The sequence below is a fragment of the Salvelinus sp. IW2-2015 genome, linkage group LG5 (assembly GCF_002910315.2).
Source record: "Salvelinus sp. IW2-2015 linkage group LG5, ASM291031v2, whole genome shotgun sequence".
In the NCBI taxonomy this organism is placed as follows: domain Eukaryota; kingdom Metazoa; phylum Chordata; class Actinopteri; order Salmoniformes; family Salmonidae; genus Salvelinus; species Salvelinus sp. IW2-2015.
The window spans coordinates 5,917,142-5,935,735 of NC_036844.1; the positions used below are offsets into that span (position 1 = coordinate 5,917,142).

General features: G+C 40.3%; 1 pseudogene; it reads right to left on the reverse strand.

Annotated features, from left to right (window-relative positions):
* Positions 1-1,605: 1,605 nt before the first annotated feature.
* LOC139022495 (torsin-1A-like) lies at positions 1,606-18,328 on the reverse strand (annotated as a pseudogene).
* Positions 18,329-18,594: the final 266 nt, after the last annotated feature.

Consider the following 18,594-nt stretch of genomic DNA (forward strand, 5'->3'; position numbering starts at 1 on the left):
GGGAATAGATGAGCCTTCCTTGTTGCTTTAGGCTTTGCTCCTGGATCTTTTATTTGTCAAGACAGACTTTTCCCTCAGCTGCTTTCTTCCTCTCTCCTTCCTTCCAGTGGAGACAATTCTTCCTTCTCCATTTCCTTTTCACCTGTCTTTGGTTCAGTCATGATCCTGCTCAAAGGACCATTGAAAGATTAGTGGAATCTGTGTGGGGAGGAATGGATGAGACTGAGGCAGGAATTCCTTTAACCATAAAGTGGTATATTTACTGGGTAGTCTGTGCTGCATAACAAAGGAAACAGAATAACATGTATCCAATCAAATTGATAACATGTATACAATCAAATTCATAATCACAAAGATCAAATCATAACAATCATTCATTATTAACATAATTAGGGAATTCAACAAACCAGTTCATTAAGARGTCAATAGGAATCATCCTTGAGTCATTTATGCACGTAACTATTTATCATAATCATGAGAAGAATAATRCAAACAGTGATCGGTTATTCAATCTATAATCCCCATTAGTTTCATATCAGAATCGATCAGTTCAGCAAACGATGACGTTTCATATTTCACCCTTTCAAGTGTCTTCAGATGTACATGTAATTTCATTACATATTAACCATATATCGATGGCATAATTAGCCTGTGATGATCCGTAGGGCCGTGATCATTGACCATTCACATTACACAATAGGTTTGAAGTGTGCGCTCCAAGCCGCTCTCCGCAGAAATAACTATAAACAATAACTGATGGCCCACTCTCCCGATCGCAACAGATAGTTCAGATGAAAGGTAACAGATTCGGTGGACTTACGTGGATTCATGGACACACAGAACTTCTGGATTAGACGAAGTTAAGGAAGAGAAAGCAGTGAGATCGGGCGATGGAGACTTCCTCCTTTTATGGAGTTGAGATCTGTCAGACATTTCCACCTGACCTAATTAAAGTGCCCCTGGCCAAGCTGAGTAAGTGGCCATGAATTAAAGGATTCTTCCACCAACTCCATGGGCCTTTTCTACAGTATTTCAGATTGTAACTTTAAACCACATTTGTTTCTAATACACAAATAATTTTCACCTGCCACAGTTCATGTGCAGCAGAATTCCATGAAAAAGGAAATCATTATTTGGAGATAATCATTTACAGAATAAACAAATCGGGAACAACCTTGATTGGTTAAAAAGAATAGCGTTTACCCTCAGTGCTTTAAATATATTTTTGTATCTCTTCTTAAATCCACCCTCCTCTCAGTAATCCATCTTCAGGGAGAAGTGACACCATCAGAACAAGACCGTTGATGTTCTTCACATGGTTGTGTTGACGGTGGGAGGCCTGAGGGGCGGGTCATCATCAGTCACTGACTTCCTCACTCCGACTGGCGGAGATGTTCTCATTAAGAAAGAGCACACAGTAGAGTAGGAGGTAGATAGATACAGTAGCTGTTCCCTCKGAGATCGTCTACATTACCGTCAGCAACTGCAGACCGACTGATCAGACCTACAAACCACCTTTCATCCTAAATTACTACTCATTATGATTAGATCAGTCAGTTTGCAGCGCCGGCAGCAACGTTAGTGGCCTCCAAAAAAACAATGCCCTTATGTGAAAAATAGCCTTGCGTTGATGGTCTTGCAGCCATGGACGGAGAAGATCTTCTCACTCTTTTGGGAAAAAGACAAAATTCTCTGGCCATCTTGTCGACCACGTCCTGGTCGGGCTCCAAGCCTTGGCGGCCATCTCTGCCATGCCACACAGCAGCACGTGTCTGTACTCCAGAGGCAGGAAGGGGCAAAGAAGTCAACTAGGTTCTTGTCATCAGACTCACACAACACCACCTACACAGAGAAAGGGAGGGAGGGACACAGTCATGAGATGGCAAGAAGAAGCTACACCAATTGCTTACCTAATCCTCTCAGATGTACACAAGTGCCTAGGGGGTAGGATAGTCATAAGATGGGCAGGTGCAAGAAAGGCAGATGGACAGAATAGATATCACAGGTAATCTTTGTATTGAAGGTCTGAAAAGACTCCAATAAACATCCCCAGTTCTTAACCCCAGGCTTAGTAGCATAATTAGTAGCATATTTCTCTCCCTCACGACGCCAGGTCAGCGGAGTCAATCACCACCTTCCGGAACACCTGAACCCCACCTCTTTAAGGAATACCTAGGATAGGATAAAGTAATCCTTCTAACCCCCCCCCCCCCCCTTAAAAGAGTTAGATGCACTATTGTAAAGTGGTTGTTTCCACTGGATATCTAAGGTGAATGCACCAATTTGTAAGTCGCTCTGGATAAGAGCGTCTGCTAAATGACTTAAATGTAAATGTAATAAAGGAGAGAATCCTGACCTTAGAGAAACATGTGCATGATTTGTTAAATATAAAAAAGAGTTACCAAAGTTCATAAGTTAGGCTTCAGCCCTAAAGAAGGACAGCAAAGTGGCTTACTCTTCTTGTTGTTGAACACGGACAGGGAGAGAGTTGGTTCTAAGTCATGCAATTGTATCTCCTCTCTGTCTCGACCTGCATTCCAGAAATCCAGGGCCACCTGTGTGATGTGCTCTATTCCAGCGTTGCTATGGAGATGAGCAAAACAAACTAGTAGATATTAAAGTTTCACTATGCAGAAATGTCCTTGTTGCTAAAACTCTAATAGTTCGTCTAATTTCAGTTTATGTGACAAAATAAGCTAGTAGATAATCACTGTACCATCTAAACCACTGTGAAATATATTTTCTTCAACTAATAATATTGTTGTTTCAGCTGTTTGAAGCTGGTGTAAAAAAAACGAGTAAAAGTAAAAAGACAAAAACAAAACTTAAGAATGGGAAGCATAGAAATTGAGCACATAACTGACCTACTCCTTCTTAGGCTTGCTTTCAAGTAGAATGATGGCTCTATTACTCACATTTCTATGTGAATTTGGTCAGGTCGCCCATAAAAGTTGTGTATTGCCATTTTAAGCTGGGTTCAACTTTCTTTTTCTTCCTCACTGGTCCGGACATGGGGTAGTTTCTAAATGCATTAGGTTCATGTGTGGTGATTTTATTTGCCAAATAAAAAATCTGAAGTAATTGAACTTTAGTTTTGGGAGCCATAGCTAAAAGTCAGCTGTCAATCAAATAAGTAAAATCATGATTACTACAACGAGTCGTTAAGTTGTGAGAAAGATAGGATGATGGATGACTACTATATTTGACTGTAAATCCAGAATAAAAAAAATACTTAAGTCTCCAAAAACAACACATGAATTCTTATCACACACTGCTGGTCTGTCTGGCCTACCTGAGGAAGATGAAGATGGCTTGGCGGTACGAGACCCCATCCAGATATTCGTAGAAATCCAGGTAGGGCTTGATACAGTCAATCAGGCCAGGGATCATCTTTTCCATCTCGTCAAAGATGAACATGGAACGTGGGCAGTTGGTGACGTTGCCTTTGACCCACTGCTGCAGCTGAGACTGGGGGATGGTCAAAGCAGTAAAAACACAGACTTATCTACAGCAGTGAAGATAGCTTACAGGAAAGCCGCAAAATATATTTTAAATTCAGATATACTTTACCAGTCAAAAGTTTGGACACACCTACTCATTCCACGTTTTTCATTTCTTTACTATTTTCTACATTGTAAAATAATAGTGAAGACTATGAAAACTATGAAATAACACATATGGAATCATGTAGTAACCAAAATAGTGTTAACCTCTCTTGGGTAGGGGGCAGTATTTTGACGTCCGGATGAAAAGTGTGCCCAACGTAAACTGCCTGTTACTCAGGCCCAGAAGCTGGGATATGCATATAATTGCTAGATTTGGATAGAAAACACTCTAAAGTTTCTAAAACTGTTAAAATTGTGTCTGTGAGTATAACAGAACTGATATGGAAGGCGAAACCCCCAGGACAAACTATCCCTCCCCAAAACAAATTCCTCCTACCACTATTTTCAACGCCTATCACTTTTATTATAAGGCCAAGTTCTCCCAGATTGCAGTTCCTAGGGCTTCCACTAGACGGAAGTACTAGTGGAAGCAGTCTTTAGAAAGAGTTTCAGGCTGGTTTTTGGAAAAATTAGCCAGAAATTGTAGTTTTTCTAGGTGGCTCCCATTTTGGCTGTAGTGTTTCCATGCGCGTGGAAGAGAGCGCCTTCTTTGGTATTTTTCTCCGGTAATAACAATAACGATTCTCCGTCTTAAATTTGATCGTTTATTTACGTATTAGGGTACCTAAGGTTTGATTATAAAAGTTGTTTGACTTGTTTGGAAAAGTTTATTAGTAACGTTTGGGATTAATTTTGTATGCATTTTGATGGAGCGAAACTGGGTGGATTATTGACTGAAGCGCACCCGCTAAACTGAGTTTTTATGTATATAATGGACATTATCGAACAAAAGGACCATGTGTGATGTAACAGGGACCTTTTGGAGTGCCAACAGAAGAAGATCAAAGGTAAGGCATTTTCTATATCGCTATTTCTGACTTGTGTCGCACCTGCCTGGATGAAATATGTTTTTCATGGTTTTGTATGCGGAGCGCTGTCCTCAGATAATCGCATGGTGTGCTTTCGCCGTAAAGCCTTTTTGAAATCTGACACAGCGGCTGGATTAACAAGAAGTTAAGCTTTATTTTGATGACATTACCGTCCCACCTGCCCATAAGAAGTTAAACAAATCCAAATATATTTTATATTTGAGATTCTTCAAAAGAAGCCACCATTTGCCTTGACAGCTTTGCACACTCTTGGCATTCTCTCGACCAGCTTCACCTGGAATGCGTTTCCAACAGTCTTTGAGTTCCTACATATGCTGAGTACTTGTTGATTGCTTTATCTTCACTCTGTGGTCCAACTCATCCCAAACCATCTCAATTGATTTGAGGACGGGTGATTGTGGAGGCCAGGTCATCTGATGCAGCACTCCATCACGATCCGTCTTGGTCAAATAGCCCTTACACATCCTGGAGGTGTGTTGGGTCATTGTCCTGTTGAAAAACAAATGATAGTCCCACTAAGCGCAAACCAGATGGGATGGCATATCGCTGCAGAATGCTGTGGTAGCCATGCTGGTTGTGTGCCTTGAATTCAAAATATATCACAACAGTGTCACCAGCAAAGCACCCCCAGACCATCACACCTCCTCCGTGCTTCACGGTGGGAACAACACATACAGATATCATCAATTCACCTACTCTGCATCTCACAAAGACATCTCACATTGCTTGTGTTTCTTGGCCCAAGCAAGTCTCTTCTTCTCATTGGTGTCCTTTGGAGGTGGTTTCTTTGCAGAAATTTGACCACGAAGGCCTGATTCACGCAGTCTCCTCTGAACAGTTGACGTTGAGATGTGTCTGTTACTTGAACTCTGTGAAGCATTTATTTGGGCTGCAATATCTGAGGCTGGTAACTCTAATGAACTTATCCTCTGCAGCAGAGGTAACTCTGGGTCTTCCATTCCGGTGGCGGTCCTCATGAGAGCCAGTTTCATCATCGTGCTTGATGTATTTTGCGACTGCACTTGGAGAAACTTTCAAAGTTCTTGAAATTTTCCGTATTGACTGACCTTCATGTCTTAAAGTTTTTTTTTTTTTTTTAACACCTTATTGGTTACTACATGATTCCATCTTATTTCATAGTTTTGATGTCTTCACTATTATTCTACAATATAGAAAATAGTTGTTTTTAAAAAAACGTGGAATGAGTAGGTGTGTCCAAACTTTTGACTGATACTGTACATTCCCTATCATATATAACCCTCAAATCCAAACCTGGACCTTGAAGCCAGTTCCACTGCTTTTTTCTTTTTCATTCCTCCCATCTAACCAGGGACTGATTTAGACCTGGGACACCAGGTGGGTGCAATTAATTATCAGGTAGATCAGAAAACCAACAGTACTCTAGACCTTGTAGGGTAAGATTTGAATTACACAGATTCTTTTTTTTTCTCAATTCTCAATGGAGAATTGGAGAATTTTTTCTCAATTCTCCATTGAGAATTTCCCTGCCACGGTTACTGGGGAATATATTTCAATATAACAAAATAAAAAAAGAAGGACCAAGGCACTCTTCATATAATTAATTAAAATGCCTTCATTTGTATGGCATGTTCAATAGAAACAAGGTTTTAAAAATCTGACGCGTCTCGCCTGCATGGCCTTCGTCAGGGAGTACAAAGAAATAATAGAATGTCCTCTTTTGAACAGCTTTTCCAATTATCCCTAATTTGAAGAGGGAGTGGTTACAGAATTTATTGGACACACCTAGTATACACATTAAAAAGTGAAATACTGTACTTGTTTTACCTTGTAGATCTCAAGCTGACTCCGATGAGGGAAGTGACGTGTAAAGTCAAGCTGATGGACGAAACTGCTGGCCATGCCCTCCTTGTAGATGTTTTCAGCTATCAACTGGCTGACGAAGTTCTTCCCTGTGCCAGTCCAGCCATGTAGAGAGAGCACCAGGGGCTTTTTAGGATTTTTATTGTTCATGAAACCCGTTACAGCTTTCTGGATGACTCTGGAGGCAACATGTTGACCAAACAGCTTCTGATCTAGGGCCACTTCCAAACCTGATGACAGGGAAGGAGTTGATTATTAGTGTCAATAAATGGGACATGTGCTACGAATACACCACCATTATTTCTATACTAATTATAGGTGGTTATCTTAATAAAAGTGATTAGTTATGCATGTATGGCACAGCTGCTAAGTAGGCTAGCGGTGCACGGGTTAGCTGTTTGTTCACTCGCACCCACCCGCCCGCAATTGCTAATAACCCATGCACAACCACCCGACTGTCATGACTTTCCCTCATGGGTGAGGATCAAAGATGGCAGACACCCCCCCCCCCCACCACCAACCAGAGAGGAAGAAGAGGGGGAGTGAGGCCGGTTGTATGACTTTAACGACTGGTCGAAAACTCTCTCCCTCTTGCACTGCAGCATGGAGAAGTCAAAAATCCTTTGTGTGTAGACACTCTTGCCAAAACTTCAAACATCAAAAGATTGTACAATGGAACATTAGCTTTAATATCCAAACGTCTGGAATGGTTGATGGGGACCCAAACAATAATTCTATTATATCCTTTGTTATTTGTAATATCATTAAGGAGGGTAAAACTAAATAACGGTATCTCTAAAGGGTGTACACATTCCAGTTAGATTTACATCTGTTGTAAAACATATATGATTAAATATGAAACTATTTCTGAGAAGATAAAATGTGATTTTAGCCTTCTAAATTAGATAATTGTTTTTCATATAAACTTTGCCAAGTCAGTAACCACGCACACGTGAGCACAGACATTATGTCAAAAGGATGGAACGCCCCTTTTGCCAGAGTGCTTATAAAGTAGTCCTAACGAAATTTACATTAGACCAAGCAGGCGGACGGTGTAAACCGGATGTCACGTAATGGTGAAAACTACAAGACTAGTATACGAAGGTGAAGAGGATACTACACATTCAGTCAGCAGCTGAAGTCAGAAGTTTACATAGACTTAGGTTGGAGTCATTAAAACTAGTTTTTCAACCACTCCACACATTTCTTGTTAACAAACTAGTTTTGGCAAGTCGGTTAGGACATCTACTTTGTGCATGACACAAGTAATTATTTACAGAGATTTTTTCACTGTATTACAATTCCAGGGGGTCAGAAGTTTACATTCACTAAGTTGACTGTGCCTTTAAACAGCTTGGAAAACTCCAGAAAATTATGACATGGCTTTAGAAGCTTCTGATAGGCTAATTGACATCATTTGAGTCAATTGGAGGTGTACCTGTGGATGTACTTCAAGGCCAACCTTCAAACTCGATGTCAAGCAGAGGCACCATGGGAACATCAAAAGAAATCAGCCAAGACTTCAGAAAAAAAATTGTAGACATCCACAAGTCTGGTTCATCATTGGGAGCAATTTCCAAATTCCTGAAGGTACCACGTTCATCTATACAAACAATAGTACGCAAGTATAAACACCATGGGAACATACAGCCGTCATACTGCTCAGGAAGGAGAAGCGTTCTGTCTCCTAGAGATGAACGTACTTTGGTGCGAAAAGTGCAAATCAATTACAGAACAGCAAAGGACCTTGTGAAGATGCAGGAGGAAACAGGAACCAAAGTATTTATATCCACAGTAAAACAAGTCCTATATCAACATAACCTGAAAGGCCGCTCAGCAAGGAAGAAGCCACTGCTCCAAAACTGCCATAAAAAAGCCAGACTACGATTTGCAACTGCACGCGTGGACAAAGATCATACTTTTTGGAGAAATGTCCTCTGGTGTAATGAAACAAAAATAGAACTGTTAGGCCATAATGGCCATCGTTATGTTTGAAGGAAAAAGGTGGAGGCTTGCAAGCCGAAGAACACCATCCCAACCGTGAAGCACGGGGATGGCAGCATCATGTTGTGGGGGTGCTTTGCTGCAGGAGGGACTGGTGCACTTCACCCAAAAAATTTGGGGCCCCCACGAGGGGGGCCCCAAGAAAAAACTATGTGGATATATTGAAGCAAAATCTCAAGACATCAGTCAGGAAGTTAAAGCTTGGTTGCAATGGGTCTTCCAAATGGACAATGACCCAAGCATACTACCAAAGTTGTGGCAAAATGGCTTAAGGACAACACTGTCAAGGTATTGGAGTGGCCATCACAAAGCCCTGACCTCAATCCTATAGAAAATTTGTGGGCAGAACTGAAAAAGCATGTGCGAGCAAGGAGGCCTACAAACCTGACTCAGTTACACCAGCTCTGTCAGGAGGAATGGGCCAAAATTCATCCAACTTATTGTGGGAAGTTGTGGAAGGCTACTCGAAACGTTTGACCCAAGTAAAACAATTTAAAGTCAATGCTACCAAATACTAATTGAGTGTATGTAAACTTCTGATCCACTGGGAATGTAATAAAGCTGAAATAAATCCCTCTCCGATTATCTGACATGTCACATTCTTCAATCAAAGTGGTGATCCTAACTGACCTAAGACAGGGAATTTTTACTAGGATTAAAAATGTCAGGAATTTTGAAAAACTGAGTTTAAATGTATGCTAAGGTGTATGTAAACTTCCGACTTCAACTATATATGTAAAATAGTCTAGGAAACTCAATTGTAGACAAGAACACCTCATGATTCACTTTTGTAGTATACATTCTAACGAACACTTCCAGAACAAAAGCCGACTACAACTACAAAGGACGTTGCGAACACTGGTGGACAACCAGAGACTTACACGACCAGAGTCTTACATCCCTCGAAAACCTCTAACAGAACATCGAGTTCTACAAAGGGATGACAGAGAAAGACATAGGCGTAAATATATACATTGCAATTCTTGTCGAATGAGCGGTCGTTCATGTGCAAAGTATACATATTCCCATGAGCATAGCTTACAAACGTCCCGATAGTTGAATTCCTTTCTCTCCCTTCCCCTCTCTTTTGAATCCGCCATATTGTGTTACAAGCCATCATATCGGTTTAGTCCACTAGGAACCTATCATTGCATTGTGTTAGTAACCAATAACTATGCTCTGTGTGTGTGTTTATGTATTTCTGTGTGATTTAGTTAGTAAATAAATAATTAAGCCAATTTGTATATCGCCGATTCATCATTTATGTTAGCGTTTGTGCAGATTTGACGTCAACGACGTTCAAAATGAGACTAAAGTAAAAGTATAATTAATGATTGATGACTAATATAATATCGAAATTCTGATATTCTAGAGTTAATTCGGGAAACAGTAACTCATTAAACAAACCTTTCCCGTGGTGCCCCAGGTTACTAATGAGTTAATTGTTGCATGATTAATATAATCAAGTAATAATTAAACGTTAGGTAATCGATTTGATAAAACAGCATGTCATCACAATGATAGTCACGACACGTGATAACGTGAAAATCTGAGGCCCGCACCCAACCCTAACATAGAAGCTGCGCTGTAAGCTACAGTCAGACGGTGGAACGATTTTTGTCAGGGGGTGCAGGATATTTTTTTGCCTGATTTAGATAGCTATAGCTGTGTTCGAATACCCATACTAACATACTGTATACTACAATGAGTATATACACTACATACTATTAGTTCATTTTAGTATACTGTAAACGAACTGTATCCTTTCAGTTGAGTGTACTAGCTCTTTGCTTGTCTACCGGAAGTAGTTGTTGCTATGCAACCTCTTGCTAGCTAGTTGGCATAAATTATTAGTTAGGCATTTTACAACTTCGGTGTGTTCTTCAATTCGGAGTTCCAGAGTGCCCATAAATTCAGAGCATTGTCAGCTTGTCCGTCTGTAAATTCTGATTGTTTCTCTCTGAGCGCACACTGGAAGCTTGGGCCAAAGAGTAGGGTTGATTTGAGCGTTCTGGCCTTACATCGGCAGTCAAGCACCCAAGCTAACTTTGGCTAGCTTGCTGGCTACTTCCAGACACAAATGAGACCACTCGGACCATTTTACTCGCCCTAGCAGAGCTGGTTAGGAAGTTGTCATGTTATCCATTGGTGACTAACTGTGCTCCTGGAAACAATTTATTTACGCTTTTTACCAACGTTTACTGGCACCGGCCATATTCAACGGGTGTTGAGCGCCCGTAAATTCATTATTCTGTGCTCTGGTACACTCAGACGAGAGTGCTCTGAAATCAGAGTAGATAGCTAGAGCAAATTCACGAAGGCACCCGAATGTCCATTGAGAAGGCACAACGACTATACCATTTAGCTAAGAATGACGGGAACAATCAAGTCAATAAACGTCGGGTAGTTAGTTAGATAGCCTATACTTAATATACTGGCAAGTTTGATGTATAAGTAGCCAACTAATGTTAGGTAGCTAGCTAACATACCAGTACAAACTGATGTAATGATATGCTATGTGGTTTGTAAGGACAGCGTAGCTAACAAATTGTCAGCCAACATAACATGTTAGGTAACGTATTTGAAAAGTCCTTACATTGCTCAACATTTTCTTAACATTTGTCATAATTAGTTAAAGCAACAAATTTGTATCCGCTCTCGTTTTGCTTCAGCTGCATATTTTCCGCCATTTTCTTCAAATCTGAAAACGATGTGAAGCCACGCCCATTTCCTGAAAAGTTGCATTATGAGCCCTAAAGTATGGAAATAGTATCCTCTGCGTGTATACTTCCTATTTTGGCCAATGTAGTACGACATCAGGGACCTTTTGGTATTAGCGTACAGAGGCCCATTAGCCTTTTAAAAATGATCAACTTGGACTAGCAAACACAACGTGCCATTGGAACACATGAGTGATGGTTGCTGATAATTGGCCTCTGTACACCTATGTAGATATTCCATTAAAAATCAGTAATTTCCAGCTACAATAGTCATTTACAACAATAACAATGTCTACACTGTATTTCTGATCAATTTGATGTTATTTTAAATGGACAACAAAAATGTGCTTTTATTTCAAAAACAAGGACATTTCTAAGTGACCCCAAACTTTTGAACGGTAGTGTAGCTAGCTAGCTACTACAGCCAGCTCATCTCAAGTCTCTGGATAGAGTCTGTTCTGTGTATGGAAATGTTTTGTAGCCTTTTAGTGGACTAATCCATTGATGAGGCTGCGAGGATGCCACGGTTCAAGAATATGGGAATTGTGGCTCAGATGCACGTCTCTCTCCAGAATGCACTCTCTTCCGCCATTTTGTGGGCATTCATTGTTTCGTAACTTCATTGTGTGCATTGTTTGCTGTGTATCAATTCCCCATTACATAAACTCAGCAAAAAAACAAACGCCCTCTCACTGTCAACTGCGTTTATTTTCAGCAAACTTAACATGTGTAAATATTTGTATGAACATAAGATTCAACAGACAAACTGAACAAGTTCCACAGACATGTGACTAACAGAAATGGAATAACGTGTCCCTAAACAAAGGGGGGGGGGTGTCAAAATCTAAAGTAACAGTCAGTATCTGGTGTGGCCACCAGCTGCATTAACCTCTTGAAGCTAAGGGGCAGTATTTTTATGTTTGGAAAAATAAGGTTCCCAAAGTAAACGGCCTATTTCTCAGGCCCAGATGATAGAATATGCATATAATTGACGGATTAGGATAGAAAACACTCTAAAGTTTCCAAAATTGTCAAAATATTGTCTGTGAGTATAACAGAACTGATTTTGCAGGCGAAAACCTGAGGAAATCAACCAGGAAGTGCCTTTTATTTGGAAAAATCCCTGTTCCATTGCCTGCCTTTCCTCCATTTAAAGGGATATCAACCAGATTCATTTCCCCAAGGCTTCCACAGGGTGTGACCAGTCTTTAGACATAGTTTCAAGCTTTTATTCGGAAAAATGAGCGAGATTTATCAAATCGAGTCAGTGGACTGCCAGATGTCCTTCGATTAGTTCATGCGCGCGAAGTGGTAGCTCGATATTTTCTTTCTCTCTTGTATTTAATAGTTTACCATCCGGTTTAAATATTATCGATTATTTATGTTAAAAACAACCTGAGGATTGATTATAAAAAACATTTGACGTGTTTCTACGAACTTTACGGAAACTATTTGGAATTTGTGTCTGCCCTTCATGACCTGCACGAGCCTGTGGATTACTGAACATAACGCGCCAACCAAATGGAGGTTTTTGGATATAAAAATAATCTTTATCGAACAAAAGGAACATTTATTGTTTAACTGGGACTCTCGTGCGTGCAAACATCCGAAGATCATCAGAGGTAAACTATTAATTTTATTGCTTTTCTGACCAATCTACATTGCTGCGAGCTGTTTGTAATGTTTTGTCTAGTGATCGATAAACTCACACAAATGCTTGGATTGCTTTCGCTGTAAAGCATATTTTCAAAATCTGACAACAGGTGAATTAACAACAAGCTAAGCTGTGTTTTGGTATATTGCACTTGTGATTTCATGAAATTAAAAAAAAAATGTAATTTTTTAAAATTTGGCGCTCTGCAATTCAGTGGAGTGGATGTTGACGAAAATGATCCCGCTAAAGGGATCGGTGCGCCAAGAGGTTTTAAGTACTGCAGTGCATCTCCTCCACATGGACTGCACCAGATTTGCCATTTCTTGCTGAGAGATGTTACCCCACTCTTCCACCTAGGCACCTGCAAGTTCCCTGACATTTCTGGGGGGGGGGGGGGATGGCCCTAGCCCTCACCCTCCGATCTAACAGGAGGGTGAGGTCCGGGCTCTTCGCTGGCCATGGCAGAACACCGACATTCCTGTCTTGCAGGAAATCACACACAGAACGAGAAGTATGGCTGGTGGCATTGTCATGTTAGGGTGGCAATGTCATGCTGGAGTGGTCATGTCAGGATGAGCCTGCCGGAAGGGTACCACATGAGGGAGGACGATGTCTTCCCTGTAACGCACAGCGTTGAGATTGCCTGCAATGACAACAAGCTCAGTCCGATGATGCTGTGACACACTGCCCCAGACCATGACTGATCCCGCTCCAGAGTACAGGCCTCGGTGTAACGCTCATTCCTTCGACGATAAACACGAATCCGCCATCACCCCTGGTGAGACAAAACCGCGACTCGTCAAAGAGCACTTTTTGCCAGTCCTATCTGGTCCAGCAACGGTGGGTTTGTTGTGCCTATAGGCAACGTTGTTGCTGGTGATGTCTGGTGAGGACCTGCCTTACAACAGGCCTACAAGCCCTGCCTATCTCAACCTATTGCAGACAGTCTGAGCACTGATGGAGGGATTGTGTTCCTGGTGTAACTCGGGCAGTTGTTGCCATCCTGTACCTGTCCCGCAGGTGTGATGTTCAGATGTACCGATCCGGCGCAGATGTTGTTACACATGGTCTGCTACTGCGAGGACGCTCAGCTGTCCGTTCGGTCTCCCTGTAGCGCTGTGTTAGACGTCTCACAGAACGGACATTGCAATTTATTGCCCTGGCCACCTGTGCAGTCCTCATGCCTCCTTGCAGCATGCCTAAGGCACGTTCACGCAGATGAGCAGGGATGCTGGCATCTTTCTTTTGGTGTTTTTCAGAGTCAGTAGAAAGGCCACTTTAGTGTCCTAAGTTTTCAGAACTGTGACCTTAATTGCCTACTGTCTGTAAGCTTTAAGTGACTTAACGACCGTTCCACAGGTGCATGTTCATTAATTGTTTATGGTTCATTGAACAAGCATGGGAAACAGTGTTAAAACCCTTTACAATGAAGATCTGTGAAGTTATAGGGCGGCAGGTAGCCTAGTGGTTAGAGCGTTGGACTAGTAATCGAAAGGTTGCAAGATCAAATCCCCGAGCTGACAAGGTAAAAATCTGTCGTTCTGCCCCTGAACAAGGCTGTTAACCCACTGTTCCTAGGCCATCATTGAAAATAAGAATGTGTTCTTAACTGATTTGCCTAGTTAAATAAAAAGTCAAATACATTTTTATTTTTTTTATTTTTTTACCTTTATTTAACTAGGCAAGTCAGTTAAGAACAAATTCTTATTTTCAATGACGGCCTAGGAACAGTGGGTTAACTGCCTGTTCAGGGGCAGAACGACAGATTTGTACCTTGTCAGCTTGGGGATTTGAACTTGCAACCTTTCGGTTACTAGTTTGGATTTTTACAAATTATCTTTCAAATACAGGGTCCTGAAAAAGGTACGTTTCTTTTTTTGCTGAGTAGACATTACATTAGTAGCCTACATTTAATGTTAATTCCCTTCATTTCTAATCTGCAATGTTTGGTTATGGTAATTTCTGTTAATGCATTCAATATATTTTTATTAAAGTAATTTACCATTAGTTCTCATTGTCAGAGTGGACATGTGTTTTGCAGAACTCACAACCTATGCTACACTTGTGAGAAACAAGTTTGGTTTATTTCATTACATTTACATCAATTTATTCATTGTCTTTTGTTTTAAACGCTCCTGTCAATGTTGAGTAAGGACAAGCACCTGATTACACATATAGAAGTAGGACTAGTCTACCTGGCCTGCACGCAAATGTAGGGCTATAAAATTTGCCCATTTGGGGATGTCTGATAGTTAAGACATCAGAAATACTCACACCCACTAATGAGCTGTGGAGCTTCTCAAAGTAATTTTTTCTTCACCTCAAAACAGCAAGTAAACAAAGTCTGCTTTTACAATCAATTGTGAATGACAAAAGGTTCTCAAAGTATTTGAACAATATTTCCAGCTCTCTCCCTTTCGATAACCAGTCGGAGTTTGGAGTGTGACTGTTCGAGGTTGTGGACAGGTGTCTTTTATACTGATAAGTTCAAACAGGTGCCATTAATACAGGTAACGAGTGGAGCCACACGTGGGCCCGTGTGGCTCAGTTGGTAGAGCATGGCGCTTGCAACGCCAGGGTTGTGGGTTCATTCCCCACGGGGGGACCAGGATGAATATGTATGAACTTTCCAATTTGTAAGTCGCTCTGGATAAGAGCGTCTGCTAAATGACTTAAATGTAAATGTAAATGAGGACAGAGGAGCCTCTTAAAAAAGAAGTTACAGGTCTGTGAGAGCCAGAAATCTTGCTTGTTTGTAGGTGACCAAATACTTATTTTCCAACATAATTTGCAAATAAATACATTAAAAATCCTACAATATTATTTTCTGGATATTTTTCTCATTTTGTCTGTCATAGTTGAAGTGTACATATGATGAAAATGACAGGCCTCATCTTTTTAAGTGGGAGAACTTGCACAATTGGTGGCTGACTAAATACTTTTTTGCCCCACTGTATGTGTTGGCTTTATGTAGGTTATTATTACATAATTGGCAAATGGCAATAAAAGTTACTTTTATATTTGTATAATTTTCATTTAGATAGAATGTAGATTAATCACAGACTGATTTAGAGAAAAATACTATTATAAATTAAATGAACCCGTTCCACAAAATTGCATATGAAAATCCTAACTGGCACGGAAATTGATAGAAATGGTAAGATAAATTGGCACTCCAAATGGAGAAGATTGCCGACCGCTGGTGTAGCCTATTACCGGCAACTTCAGGAGCATAACAGCAGAATCTGTGAAGGCCAGTAGGAGAAGGCGGGTCGGGAACAGGTTTTTTTTTCTTCTGGTTAAGCTATGTTGTTCTCCGGCTCCCTTCGAGTAATTTGTGTGTCTTCTTTTGTTTAACCTGTTTTGGAGACTGGTTTTTGTTCGGAATTTCAGATGACTGACGTGCTCAAAGTAAACTGCCTGTTACTCAGGCCCAGAAACTAGGATATGCATATACTTGATAGCATTGGATACACTCTGAAGTTTCTAAAACTGTTAAAATAATGTCTGTGAGCAAAACAGAACTGATATGGCAGGCGAAAACCAGAGGAAAAGCCATACAGATTTTTTTTTTTTTTTTTTTTTTNCAGAGGAAAAGCCATACAGATTTTTTTTTTTTTTTTTTTTTTAGGTCACAGGTTATTTCAATGGTTGCTCATTAGATATACAAATAGATAGGACCCAGATTGCAGTTCCTATGGCTTCCACTAGATGTTAAAAGTCTTTAGAAGGGGTTTCAGGCCTGTTTTTTTTTTTTTAAGTAGTTTGAAGAACTCCAAGTAGTTTCTCATTAGAAAAGTGGTCTTATTTGGCCCGTCTGAAGTTTGCTAGAGAGCATTTGGATGATCCAGAAGAAGATTGGGCCCGTCTGAATTGGGCCCGTCTGAAATGAGGTGCGCGCACTTCGTTATTTATCTTCCCTATTCAACATACTGTTCTCCGTCTTAAATATTATTGTTTATTTAGATATTAGAGTACCTGAAGATTAATTAGAAACATCGTTTGGACGAACTTTACAGGTAACTTTTTGGATTCGTTTGTATGCATGTTGAAAGAGTGGATTACTGAGATCATTGGCGCCAACTAAACTGACTTTTTTTGGATATAAAGGACTTTATCGAAACAAAACGACCATTCATTGTGTAGCTAGGACCCTTGGGATTGCAAACAGAGGAAGATGTTCAAAGGTAAGTGATTTATTTAATCGCTATTTGTGATTTTGTGACGCACGTGCTGGTTGAAAAAGTATGTTGGTGTGGGGCGCTGTCCTCAGATAATCGCATGGTATGCTTTCGCCGTAAAGCCTTTTTGAAATCTGACAACGCGGTTGGATTAACAAGAAGTTTTTAATCAAACAGCGTGCTAAAAGCATCTGACTGGTTCAGTACATACAGTTGATTTTATTAAAACACATAGGGTGTGTCTATATATGGAAAAATACACATTTAAAAATTTCAATTAATAGATTGCTCAAAAGAAAAGACTACTCTTGGTTTATTGGGGACAGTCCTAGTAGAAATGCAGTAAATGAGCTATAGATGCACAAAACCATTCTGAGGGAGGACCCCCTCTATGGTTATGTCCCCCCCAACATCTAAAACCAAAGTTGCACCCCTGATGTAAAACTATAGGAGGCATAGATTCAGTTGTTCCTAACTCACTTCACTCGTGCTAAACTGGTAGGCTTGCGCTACKGTTGCAGACACATGCGCAGATCAAACACATCTTTGGAACGCCAATTAAGGTGTTTAGATGTCCTTATAATTCRGRAGAKACTCRGAAAACRAGGTGTTMATTTAGATTTTACGACGATTAACATAAGCATAGTATGGTGTTTACAAGACTWTGGCATAATCTGCCTACTGACGTAATCAGTTTAATATCAAATTATTTCCGTGTATGTCAACGTTGCCTACTAGTTCTTATTGTCTACGCCGATCGATTTTTCTGCCCGTTCCAAAGCTTAGGTTTATGCACTAATGCCAGATAGCCTAAAATAAATGACAAACTTCTATGTAGCCTATAGATATGAACTRCACAAGACTGCTAAATTTATGGATTTAAGCTATCGTTTTCTCAAGCCGCCCGCCACCCACCCAATATTTAATGGCCCTAAAGTCAACTCTCGCATTCTAAAGTAGGCATATTGGTGGAGCTCGATGAGCAATTACAAGATTAAACATTTTAAAGGACTGACTGTCTACATGATCAAAGTCGAAGTAAACCACGTAACACATCAACCACTTAATATTTAGCTGTACACATACCTGTTGAATTAAAAGCAATCCATTTTGAATTGCAACTTTCATCGTATACATAATTGTACAATTTCCGCCCCACTGCTGCAACTCCCAAACCTAACACAAATGTGGTTGAGATTGGTTCTAACGCGTTCACAAAAACATTCGATATCAAAACATAAAATACGAAAAAGGTTTTGTATGTTGCTCTCATTTTCACTTCATATAAACATTTAGCTACCTAGTTTATAATTTAGGAGTGCAAAGACGTTAKAAAAAGTGCAAGACAGCTATTTCCTCCTACGTAATCMCTATGCGACACCAACACAGCAAAMACTAATTTGTAGCAAAATTGTCGTCACCAGGTATAATCCTGCGTTCACATMATAGTCGGAACTACGRAATTCGGAATATCCGAATTGCTAACTTGTTAAATTATACACGTGCAGCGTTCAATTAAACAAATCGGGCATTTCCGAGTTCCGACTAACATATGAGCACGACATAATAAACAGCTACAAATGGCAAAATCCCGCCTATTTACACAATTTATCTATTTAAAATCGGATTTTAAACAATGCTAACCACACCGCAAACCCTATGACTAACCTTAAATGAAGACATTTTATCTATGAATTT